A 12,367-nucleotide genomic window follows, 5' to 3' on the forward strand; every position below is an offset into this window, starting at 1 on the left:
TGCTGCATTTGGCCAGCTGTCTGTGGAAATGGTTCTAATTGCACTCCTGCTACCAGCTTTCAAATGCTCTAAATTAGGCTCTTCATCAGCCTCTCTTCTCCCCTCCCCCCCCCAGCAAGTTATCCAAAAACAAACAAACATAACAACAATTTCTGGAAAAAATCTGAAGGGCCACATTTGCAAGGCAATAATTGACACAACTGCAGTGTTTAAGCTACTGTCCTTGCACAGGACAGAAGGAGCATGTATGAAACTTCACCATGTAGGAAACAAAGAAAAGTCAAATCAAAATGTTGTCTCTTTTTATTTAAAATGTGGTATGTGATCATCTCTCTCCTGTTAGGAAAAAATGAAGAGAGGTGCATTGATAAATTTGCATTTTAAAATATTTCCGCAATATACTAAAAAGAAAAATAGCTTGTAGCTTAATTTATAAACTCCCTCAATTGAATAGCCTGGGTAAAAATTCCATTTTTGTGACCTTTGGTAGTATAATTGTTATGAAATACTCTTTTAAAAAAATATTTATAGGGTTCCACTTAGCAAACTCTTACTCTTATAAGTAACTTTTATTCTCTTGAGTATCCCTATTGAAGTCAAAAAGGATACCATAAGTGTGGTCTGCTGGATGGGGCCAATAATGTGTTTGTTCTAACTGAATAGAGAACTTGTGACAAAAAAATTAGTGAATGATTTGTATGCAGCCAGGTGGAGTAATGACAATATGTGGTGCTGGCATGGGGCGCAGCCCAGGTTTTTAGATCCAGAGAACAATTATTCACTGTGTTAACGGAGAGTGGGTGTGCCCAAGAAAGGATGTATTCCGTCTCTTGAGGAGGGCACTACCAGCCCTGCTAGCTGCTGAAACAGCATCAGCTGTCAGTGGGTCCATTCAGAAGTGCTGGCATTAACTTCCTGATATGAGTGAGGTGCTATAAGAGCACAATTTGTCTTGACACAGATTGCAGTGGAGAAGGAAGGAGGGTGGCATGTTTATAAATGAACAGCAGTTCCAAGCTGAAAATTCAAAGAGCAATAGAAACTTTGTTGTAAATAACTATTCAAAATGGCTGGACTCTTATACCACAACCATTTCAAAAGCTAAGTCATTAAGAATTACCTGTCGTTCTATACTTGGGCAAGGTGTTGGAGTGATAAGAGGGAAATAAAGACAAAAGGACTTGCTGAACAGGAAAAGGACACTTCACCCAAGAAGTCTGTGCTGTATAAGACACCACTTGCCAGCTTTGACATCACACCCCCAAATCTTTTCTCTTTCCTTGCAAATACATATTCACTCCCCTAACTCATTGGAACTGTGTATCTGCTTCAGTAACATTACTCTAGTTCTACTTTACTCCAGCTGTTTGCTGCTTTCTGCTTGAAATAGTTCTGTCCAGGATCTCCCCTCTCTGCCTTACCTGTCCCCTTTTCTAGAACACAATTTCTGGAGTTCAAAACCGTCTGCACTGTGAATAGATTGTTCTGTGGCTGTGTTGTTGCTCTGACAGGTAAGCATAGATTCTTCTCAGGACTACTCATGCAACCACTGATTTGTGCGCCTGCCTGGGTATATGTGCTTACAAATAAGGGCTTGCAAGTGCACTTTGGTGTTGGTGTGCATGCAAAGTCCACAGACCTTTGAAAATACACTCCTATTTAGCTAACATAAAGACTTCTCTTGAACCACGAGAATTAAAAAAACAAATCTTTAGTGTGTCCTAAAAACAATAAATATATTTGAATTTTGGAACCCATCTAACTGCCACAGCTATACTACCTCTGAGGTTATAGTGTCCTTACTAATGAAACCGGAGTCGAATGCACTATTGCAGAGGAGCTCTCACAACGGTGTGGTACCAAAATAAATATCAGTGGGTGAACCTCCCAAAACAAAAGTTCATTGTGCATAAGCCCAGTGAAACAAAGCAAGCCACTAATGTGGCATGCTCGTGCTGTTGAACACAGAGGTAGGTGTGTGTGTGAGAGAGAGAGAGAGATTGCTGTGCAGAAAGCCCAGGGAGGGAGATGGGGGCTAATGTCAGGGTTTCCCCCTCCCTCTGCCTCAGGACTGTTTGCTTCCTGCTGCTGTCTGAACTTAAAAAATAGCATACTGATACTCTGTCCCCCAAAATACACTTTCTCTCTCCCCCCACTCCACACACACACACACACACGCACTTCAGTTGAAAAGCAGCTGGCAATGTAGTAGGATGTGCATGGAACAATGGGATTGGGAAACCTGCATCATTTGATGCTGTGCCTGCCCCGTGAGGCATTGCAGACCCTTCCCAAAGCACCCTGCAGTCAGTTGCACAGTGGGTTAGCTACCACAATGCACTGCTCTCTTTGCCGTTGCAAGAGCTGCTAATGTGGATGCGCTCCAGCATCAAAAGGAGCACAGTGTGGAGACACAACAGCAGTTTAATTCCAATGTTTTAATAAAAGTGGTATAACTTGAGGCGCAGAAACTTGCCAGTGTTAGACATATCCTTAAGCTCAGACACTAAACTTTAATGCAGAGAAGCTTTTTCTTTTTTAAGGTTAATGTATATTCTGAAGTGTACAAACAAATGGACACTGATACTACATACAGATCTGACTGCATGGATGAGTTCATTTTTTAAATATATTTATTCCAATCAGTTAGCACTCCCTCTGCTTCAATGCAGAATTGAAAAACTTAGCAGCTTTAAGCATCCACCCAGCACTGAAGAAGAAACCTTGAAATGTGAGACTGTATTCTGGTTGAACTAAATAAACTTTGGCCACGTCTAGACTACGCGCCGTATCGGCGCGTTAAAATCGATTGCTTGGGGATCGATATATCGCGTCTCATCTAGACGCGATATATCGATCCCCGAGCACGCTTATATCGATTCCGGAACTCCACCAAAACCAACGGAGTTCCAGATTCAACATGGTGAGCTGCGGACATTGATCCCGCGCGGTGAAGACGGGTGAGTAAATCGATTTTAGATAATCGATTTCAGCTACGCTATTCTCGTAGCTGAAATTGCGTATCTAAAATCGATTTTCGCGCGTAGTGTAGACCTGGCCTGTGTGAATGTCTTGCCTCTAAATCTGTTGGCTGTCTTTGGATATTGAAACCTTTGACTGCTTTGGGGCCCCTTGCTACTCAGTGGCCTTGGGAATTTTCCCCTTCTGACCCTTCCCCCCGCCCCTTGCTGATCACAGACCTAACAATACCATTTCTTTCTGTTTGTATTCTATCCCTCTCTTTATTCAGTCTGACTTTTTTTTAAAAAATGTATAGACAGTATAGGCGGATGGCTACAAGGATTTTTGTACAATAACCTTTATAGCCTTCTCACGGCCAATAGGTTTCATGAGTGCTGTGTCACAATCCCAAATACACTCTCTATGGGTTTGTTGCCTTTGTGTTCTGTGATTATGTTTTCAAACAGTGTGCTGGGTTTTTAAGCACATGGCTCCTTTGCTAAGAGGTACATGACTAAAGCTCCATGTGTACCGCTTGGACAATATAATGATAACCTTCCATTACTGTTTCATTTACCTACAGAATTCAAATCCCTGTGATTTTGGTCTCATTAGCCCTCACTCTTTACTATGGGCAAAATGTTTAAATGTGGATGCTTGAAATAAGGCAGCTTAATCCATTTTTAGGCACCAAAATAAGGGATTGAGTTACCTAGAGCACAGCATGTCTGAAAAATCATGCCTTTTACTGAGGTACTTAAATACAAATGTAGCCATCTAACTTTCAGTGCCCATTAGAAAAATGTTTGCAGTATCTCCCATTTATTGATCTTTCAGCAAATGTGGTTTATAATTAATTTGCTATCTTCTCATGTACCTAATATTAGAAGCAAGGAATGGCCCAAAACTAAAAGACATCTTAGTAATATTTGAAGAAATTCAATAAGCTAGCTCTAAGCAGAGACCTCCCTCCAAGACTAACATGATGGCTGTTTATAATCAAATTATGCTTCTTGAGGTGATTTAGCAAAATTGTTTCTAATATTTTTCCACAAGTCATGTTAAGCTAACTGTTCTATAATTGCTCCCTCCCATGGCCCTCTGTTGTAACAATGATGTTTAACACTTCCCAGACCTCAGGAATCTGATCTGTCATCAGAGAACTTAAAAAAATACCAGTTAGGATTTCACTAATTTCAATCTTCATTTCTTCAAGAGAAGGAAAGAATCTCTTTCACCTTGTGGAAATATTATATGTAATCTAAATCTAACACTCTATATATCGTAAGTAGGATCCTTTTTCCCACACAGTTCTATTGGCATCTTAGGGTTTGTCTAAGATGGGAAAATTTACACCCTGGATTAAGTTGCATTTATACGTTGTATCTACATTAGGGGTTTGCACTGCTGTAACTACTGCTTATATCAATGCAAATTTCCCTAATGTAGAGATGTCCTAACACTTCTCTCTTAGCAGAGGACATATCATTGGTCTTGAAGCAGTTGTCCATCATCTTCCGTAAAGAACAAAGGCACACTAACCTGTTCCTTTGTTATATCCCCTACTTCCAGGGCTGGCGCTTTCATTTAAGCGACTTAGGCAGTCGCCTAGGGCATCAGCATTACCGGGAGGGGGGGGGCATTTTGCCAGGGGGGCGGCAGGCGGCTCCAGTGGAGCTGCCGCAGTCGTACCTGCAGAGGGTCTACTGGTCTCGCGGCTCCGGTGGACCTCCCGCAGGCATTTCTGCGGACGGTCCGCTGGTCCCGCAGCTCTGATGGACCTGCCGCAGGCATGCCTGCGGCAGCTCCACCAGAGCCACGAGACCCACGCGCAGGGCGGTGAAATGGCCCGGCGCCTAGGGCGCCAGAAACCCTGGTGCCGGTCCTGCCTACTTCCAATTCTGAACAGCGTAGGGGAAGACTATTTCTTCCTCTTTTGCCTTTCTAGTGTAGCTATACTTGACAAAAATTGTTAGCTGGAATGGTCCTGACAGAAGTAATTCTTTGCCTTCCTGTAATTATCTGGTTAACCTATTCTTGCTTGTTTTTAATAGATGTCTCAATCCTCCTTGCCAGCTTGTTTATATTGGGAAAGGACTGTTTGTTATATATATATATATTTAAAGTCTTCTATTTTTTGCTTACCCAAATCTTTACATCCCTGCTTAACCAGAATAGCTTTAAATTTCACTCTCTTTAAATGTTTTTCAAATATTCAGCTCTATGTTTCCCATACTTCGTCGCATTCCAGTAAAAATTCTTGGGGCATATCACATTCCCCCAAATTCAGATCTCTAGAGTCAAAAACGTTGGTGATGCTTCCTTTAAGTTTTCTTGTCCTAAAGAGTATTTAAAATCTAATGATACTGAACACAGAATGAGAAGCGCTACTGGACCAATTTCTACTGTTAGGTCCAGAATTGTGTCTGACCCTGTACACTGTTCAAATGTCTGTATAAGGAAACCCATTATTCCCTTCCTTAAGGGTCTGTTTTGTCACCAGTAATTTGTAATTATGCATATGTAATTTGTATTAACAATCATAAGAGTTAGATGCTAGCTTTGAAGAAAGAAAAACAGAGCTCTCTTATCTATTTTAAAAGAAAATCTTGATCTGCTTTCTTTTCTTGTCCTGGAAGTCTGTGTCTCATCCGATAATCACTACCTTGGCATATGATTACCCTTCCTTCTCCTTAACTCTTCTCCAAACTGACTCTGCTGCTGTGTCAGCCAATATATTTTTATCATCACTTAGTTCAGACTCAGTATTTTCCCTCAGTTCCATTGCCACCAACCCCTCTTCTTCATTTTGCCTTTCTGTCTGGTAAACTCTGTCTTCTGGTATTAAAACCCTGCAGACATTTTTCTATTTCAGTCCATGTGTCTCTTATGTCAGATGCTTCAGAGTTACCAGTGAAAACTTACATTTCTGATTCAGTTATATAAGGATAATGTGTTCCTGTGTTGTGCCTTTCATAAGGAACTCAGCACTTGACAAACATTGAATATTTAAGCATCTTAAGCGTGTGAAATAGATAAGAGGCACTGCTGTCTCCCTGTTTCACTAGTGAGTAAATCGAAGGACAAAAAACGCTAAGCAACTTGCCTACGGTTATGAGTCAGTGGTAATGCCAGGAATAGACCTGAATAGCCATGTACTCTAACCATGTGCTTAAGTGCTTTGCCAAACCTTCCTATGAAGTGAAGCAGTTCAGCTCAAATAAGAATTGACCCAATTAAGAACAGAAGAACGGCCACACTGAGTCAGACCAAAGGTCCATCTAGCCCAGTATTCTGTCTTCCAATGGTGGCCAATGTCAGGTGCCCCAAAGGGAATGAACAGGACGGGTAATCGTCAAGTGATCCATCCCTGTCGCCCACTCCCAGCTTCTGGCAACTGATCTAATTGATCCAAATATTTGTGGAGATTCAAAAAATGTCAATTTTTTTTTTCTTTTTCATTTCCATGCACCTCTCTAGTGAGGAGTGGACATGCTGAAATACTCCAAGAGAGCCTGCTCTCACCATTCCATATGTATATGTCTGGGTATATATGAAGTTGTTTTGCTTTCTTTTCTTGTCCCTCCTTTGCTTTTCCTTCTCCTATATTCCTTTAAATTCTTTTTTTCCTTGAATATCACTGTGTTCCTAGGTGAAGTAGGTGAAGATCATTTTTGTTATCAGATTGTCTTTTTTGCTAGGTGTCTTCCACCCTGCCTATCTTCAGCGGGTTCATGCTCAATTCTGCTTGCTGTCTTATTAATCTTCTTAATAAATACCCTTGTCCTTTCCTTCTGCTGTAAGACTAACTACTACCCTGGCATTCATCCCTTTGTATAGGAGCGGTATCCACAGTGCATGCTTTAGATACTCTTCTGCTTGTTGTTGTTTCACAATTTGCTTATTACATCATACTTGACAGTCCCATCTTTTAAATCCACCCCAGTGACATTCAATACTGGAATCCTGCTGAACACTACCATTAGAATCATCCCATGCTATGCTTCTCAGTTAACCAGTGGCTGCCCTTTATGTCGTCCCATTTCTCCTCTGCTGTGCCTCCAACGTACTCCTCTGGCAGTTTTCACAGCTGGTTCTGCTCCTCCTCATGCCCTGCTGTCATTCCTGAGGTTTAAAATGAGCGATGTGTCATCTGTGAACTTCCCGTATTCATTGATCTTCCTGAGAACATCTTTCTCATTCTGCCATTTGATCCCTTAGTACTGCAACTAACTGACAACCCTTAACAAAAGGAAAGTGTTCCCTTAATTCCTCTGATCTAACTCTAAACTGTTTTGCGCTCTGAACGTTGCACCGTACTTGTTATAAGATTCATGGCCTTCTTTTTTTTTTTTAAATGGTGAAAGTGGCTGAAGAAAATTGAATGACTTTAGGTAAAAACTTTCCGCTGTGGCTAGGTGAAAAGATGTCAAATCCTTTGAAAGATTAGTTTGGAGATGGAACTGTCACCCAGGCCAATGGCCGCTGCTCCCTACCCCGCCCCACTTGATCATTCCTCTAAATGAGGCTGACAAGTGGTAATTACAGAAATGCAGAAGACCTAAGTCCAACTCTTGGAAACCATTTTAAATCAAGCCTGAGAGAATGGAGGATTGGAATTGAGGGAGAGGAGAATGAGAATCGAAGGTTATTTAGCTTCCTAATTAGCATTTAAGCACGTGCCCAACTTTACTTATGTGAGTCATTGATGGGATATCTCACATACTTAAAGTTAAGCATGTGCTTAAGTGCTAAACCTTCAGATGAAGTGAAGCCCTTCGTCTCAAATAAGAACTGACCTAATCAATCCAAATATTTGTGGAGATTCAAATAAGGTCAGTTGATTTTTTTTTTCCCCATGAGCCTGTACCTCTCTATTCAGGAGTGGACAGGCTGAAGTATCCCAAGACAGCCTGCTCTCCCCAGATTCCCAGCACAAGTTTGCAGACCTGAAGGGATTTGATTAAATTCACATAGCTTTTTATTTTTAATCAACTGTTTCTCAGGCTGTGCTTCCTGACTCTTATTGACAAGAAGTGCTGTCCCTATCAGGCTAGAGATTATCTCAATAACTCCTCTCCTGTTTTATCACAGAATATCAGGGTTGGAAGGGACCTCAGGAGGTCATCTAGTCCAACCCCCTGCTCAAAGCAGGACCAATCCCCAGACAGATTTTTGCCCCAGATCTCTAAATGGCCCCATCAAGGATTGAACTCTCAACTCTGGGTTGAAGCAGGCCAATGCTCAAACCACTGAGCCATCCCTCTGCTTCTCTTGTTTGATTTTGTTGCCCCCTTTGGGTTTTCCCCCATATATGTATTTATTTGTACTTATTTATATTTTACATCTCTTCTTAGTTCACCAGTTATCCCCTTGTCTCCTCTTTCCCCCAGCTCCTCCCCCTCATTGTCCCCAATTTGGCCCTCTTCCCTCTTTCATTATCTCGATCTGTTTTCTCACCCTCTTCCACCACGCTTTTGTTTTGTTATCTCTGCCTGTAGGTAGGCTCCCTGTGTTAAAGCAGCTGTGTTGGAAGAAGCACAGTCTCACCCAAGAAGAAACTGAGAAGGGGGAGAGACAGAAGCATATAAAATACGTAAAAGCTCTTGCTTCAGACAGCTCCAGCCCTAATACATCCTTGCCACCTATCTAGTTTTGTCACCCACTGATCTTTTCCTGCCTGAGTATTGCCCATTAGCCCACTCCCTTTTCCATTCACCCACATGGGGTGAGATTTTCAAGAGAGACCAGGACCAGATTTTCAAGTGCTCAGCACACAGCAGCACCCATTGTAACATGGTCATATTTTCAGAAGAGCTCAACATCTGATTTGATGGGTTCTTTTGGTCTGGTCACTTAGTTTGGTTCCTAAATGGGAGCTGAGCTCTTTTTGAAAATCAGAGCCCTTTGTAGAAGCTTGTCCAAAAAGGTTTGAAATTTTTTTATGAAAAACGGGGGCAAGTAAAGTCACAATTTTTCCACTGCTGTAGCCCTACATTTTTCAGGTATACATTTACCCACCATGGCTCACAGTCCAGATGGTGTTTTCCCAGGGTGTTTTGTGCATTTAGAATGCATTAAAGGCATGAACTGTGTGCAAAAGACAAATGCCACTTCTGGGCTTTGGATGCAGGGGAGAGAAAGAGTATGGGGTCAGATTTCCTCCATCAATCTTGGAATAAAGTACTGGAGTGCTAGAACTTTGTCCACTTTCCCTGTCTACTTCTGTTGTATGTGTGTGGGTGTAGAGAGGTAAGTGACAATCACAAAATACTAGCATGTAATATGTGAAGCTTCATGCTGTAATATTGATATTAAAAATACCTTCTGCTAAATTTGCATTGAAAATTAGCCTACTTAGTATTTAAGTCTTCCAAACAGGGCTATTCAATCATAGGTTTAGCTGTATATGCCATGGAGCACAATTTTTTCATGTTTTAGGAACAATATTCATTTTTATGTAAAACCCCATCTCTCTCATCGCTTCCCCTGATCTCTCTGGTCATTACTCGTACAGACGGTAAAAAAATCTGACAAATTACACATTTGAAAATAAATAAAAAAGCAAGTCTCTATAAAATGAGACATTGATTTCCCGTAAAACAGTGAATGTTTCTGCAACAGGATGTGGATTTGGAGAGTTTTCAAGGGTGGAGATGCCATGCAGAGAAGCTCGTGTACCAGCTCAGCCTCTGGACAGATGACTGTATTCTTGGTTTCCCAACAATCACCTTTTACAGTGATATCAGGGAAATTCCAGTTTGTTTTCACCCTGTCAGCAAGATAACTTTCCTTTTTAATTACCAAGATTTTTTGTTCTGTTTCTGTCCTGTCAGCTTTTTTTAAAGAGCCGTATAAAGGTAGCCATTCTTTTTTATCCTAGTAACGGACTCAGCAGGTGTCCGCTTTCTGAAGTTCACAGAATAATCCTCTCAGGTGCGTGCAGCTGTCTGATACCCTACAACAGCAACATATTTCCTGAAAGGGTGAACATAGTCAGACAAGTTGGATAAGTGCCAGATGGTGGCCTGTCTAGCACTCCTGCAAGGGCAAGCAAGTGTCCACACGACATCTTTTAGCCCCCTGCGCCAGCTGCCCACATTGCAGGTAACAGCATGGTGGGTAAAGCAGCCTCAGCAGAGCTGCTACTCCCCGTCCCTCCTTGGGGGTGGCAAATGAGCCCCCCAGTGCACCAGGCAGTGCAGTTTGCTGATACTCTGAGGGATGTACCAGGTGTAGAGCTGCATCTGTTTCAAAACAAGGGGAAACTAGCATTGCAATAATAAACATGGGGCTTGTGGTAAAGGCACAGGTTAGTCTAAGGTGGTTCTCTGCCTAACTGACAACTAAATCATACTGATTTTGACACTTGCAGTTCCCGTTTCAGTCTCTGAAAATCAGACCATTAATGTGAATGGTATGAAGGCGAGAAGAAAATGCCAGATTTGGTTACCAAAGGAATAGATCAAAGAAGGGAAACATTTAACTTGTTTATATACAAGTTTGAGAGAGGATACTCTTGTGGTTAAAATGCTAATCTAAGACTCAGAAGATCTGAGTTCAATTCCTGGGTCTGCCACTATCTCCCTTTGTGATTGTGGGCAGATCTGTTTGGCCTGGACATAGCAGAACTCTTAAGCATATGCTTATCTTTAAGCAGGGTACTAAAGTGCTTTGCTGAATCAGGATCTTGGTGTCTTGTTTTGTAAAATCTGTACAATGAAGATATTGCTCTTCCTCAGAGTGAAAGTAAATTCATTAATGTTTGCAAGGTACACCGAGGTTACTGCTATGAAGACCATAAAGGTAGATAAAGTTGTAAAGAAACCAGGGTGGATAAAATTCAATTATGTCTAATTAAAAAATAGACTTTTACATAAATTGAATTTTTAATTAAAATTAAATACAGGTATATTTTAAAAAATAAACATATGTAAAATTAAATTTGAAATTGTCAGTTTATGTTGGGACCTAAACTTATTATAATCTAGTCAAATAATTTGAATTAAATACCAAAAAAATAAAGACAAATAAGCAGTACATATGTGCTGCCAAGTTGTAAAGAAAGTCAAACCACTGACTAAGCACTTGGACCCAGAGTTTGCTGAAAAGTGCTACGTTTGATAGCAGTAACCTCTTTGGCAGGTACAGAGAGAGAATTTTTGTCATTTCAGTTTATTCAACTAGTTTAGTTCAATACATATTTCCTTCAGAGTTGAGAAACCAATTAGAAGCTGAAAAATCAGGAAAGCTTGTGTTCCTCTTCCAATCTATGAATAAAAATTAGGTGTGAGAGGATTAGCTCTCTGAGTTCTAAAATCTTGAAGGACGTAGTGGCCAAAAACAACTAGTTCAGTTCACTAACTACAAATAAATAGTTTAGATCAATAGGTAAACTGTTTTAATACTTCAATTATCTTTAAATGCAAAATTTGTTTGATAAACTTTTTTTCCCATATGCAACACATTTAAGAGTTTTATTTAATAATAATAAAAAATAAAATCCTGTTTTGTGAATTTTCAGTTGAATTTGAATTGCAAGTAACAGTAATCATCTGGTAAATAAGAAATGCATCATTCACCGTTTCCTAACATAAAAGAATAAAAATTAAGAATCTGATTAAGAGTACAAATTTAGCAGTATAACTGCTTAACTAAATGTGTATAGGTATAGTATATACTCCTGGTTAGCAAAAAGAAGCACCAAATTTAGTGTAAAGGCTATATTTAGTGGCAAATCAATATGTTTTAATGGTTACCAACCAATAAGAATCAACCTTTCTTAGCAAAATAACTAAAAAGTACAAATGCAAAACATGATTAAAATCAATTATTTAAATCAAAGTTTCCTGCTTGCTGATTTAAATCATGATTAAAATTGGTGCTTTAAATAGCTTTGATTTAAATCAGTCCACCCTGAAAGACATCCATAATCTGTGTGTGTTTTTTTCTGTTGACTTTTTGACTTTTCTTTGGAAAAACCAAAAGCTGAAATACATTCGGCAAAAAAAAACCCAAAAAAACACATTTTCAGATATTCAGTTTTCTAACAAAAATTAATAATTTTGGGGAAGAGCAGACATTTACACGACAGTTTTTGTTTGGTCAAACCCCCAATTTTCTATTATGATCAGTCTGTTTTACCCCCAGCATCTCCATCTTTTTCACTTTAACTTTTCTCTCTTGCTTCATTTTGGACAAATGGTTGATGTGGGTGGAGGATTTGAGATGTTTGTTTTAAAAACTTACAAATCCACCCCTTTTTGTCACCATTACCAAATTGGCAAAATTGGGAGGGGGACATCAGTATGTAGGGCATGGTTCCAGTGGTGCTGCCCAGATACAGTAGAGATTGCTGCTTGAGCAATACGGTGGATGGATGTTATCTTTGGATCACATTATTTTC

General features: G+C 40.2%; 1 protein-coding gene across 2 annotated transcripts in view; it reads left to right on the forward strand.

The window, feature by feature from the left end:
• The window catches only part of GMDS (GDP-mannose 4,6-dehydratase), a 560,814-nt gene that overhangs the window by 464,399 nt on the left and 84,048 nt on the right, over positions 1 to 12,367 (forward strand). The window lies entirely within an intron of this gene.

The sequence above is a fragment of the Chelonoidis abingdonii genome, chromosome 2 (genome assembly GCF_003597395.2).
Source record: "Chelonoidis abingdonii isolate Lonesome George chromosome 2, CheloAbing_2.0, whole genome shotgun sequence".
Taxonomy (NCBI): Eukaryota; Metazoa; Chordata; order Testudines; family Testudinidae; genus Chelonoidis; species Chelonoidis abingdonii.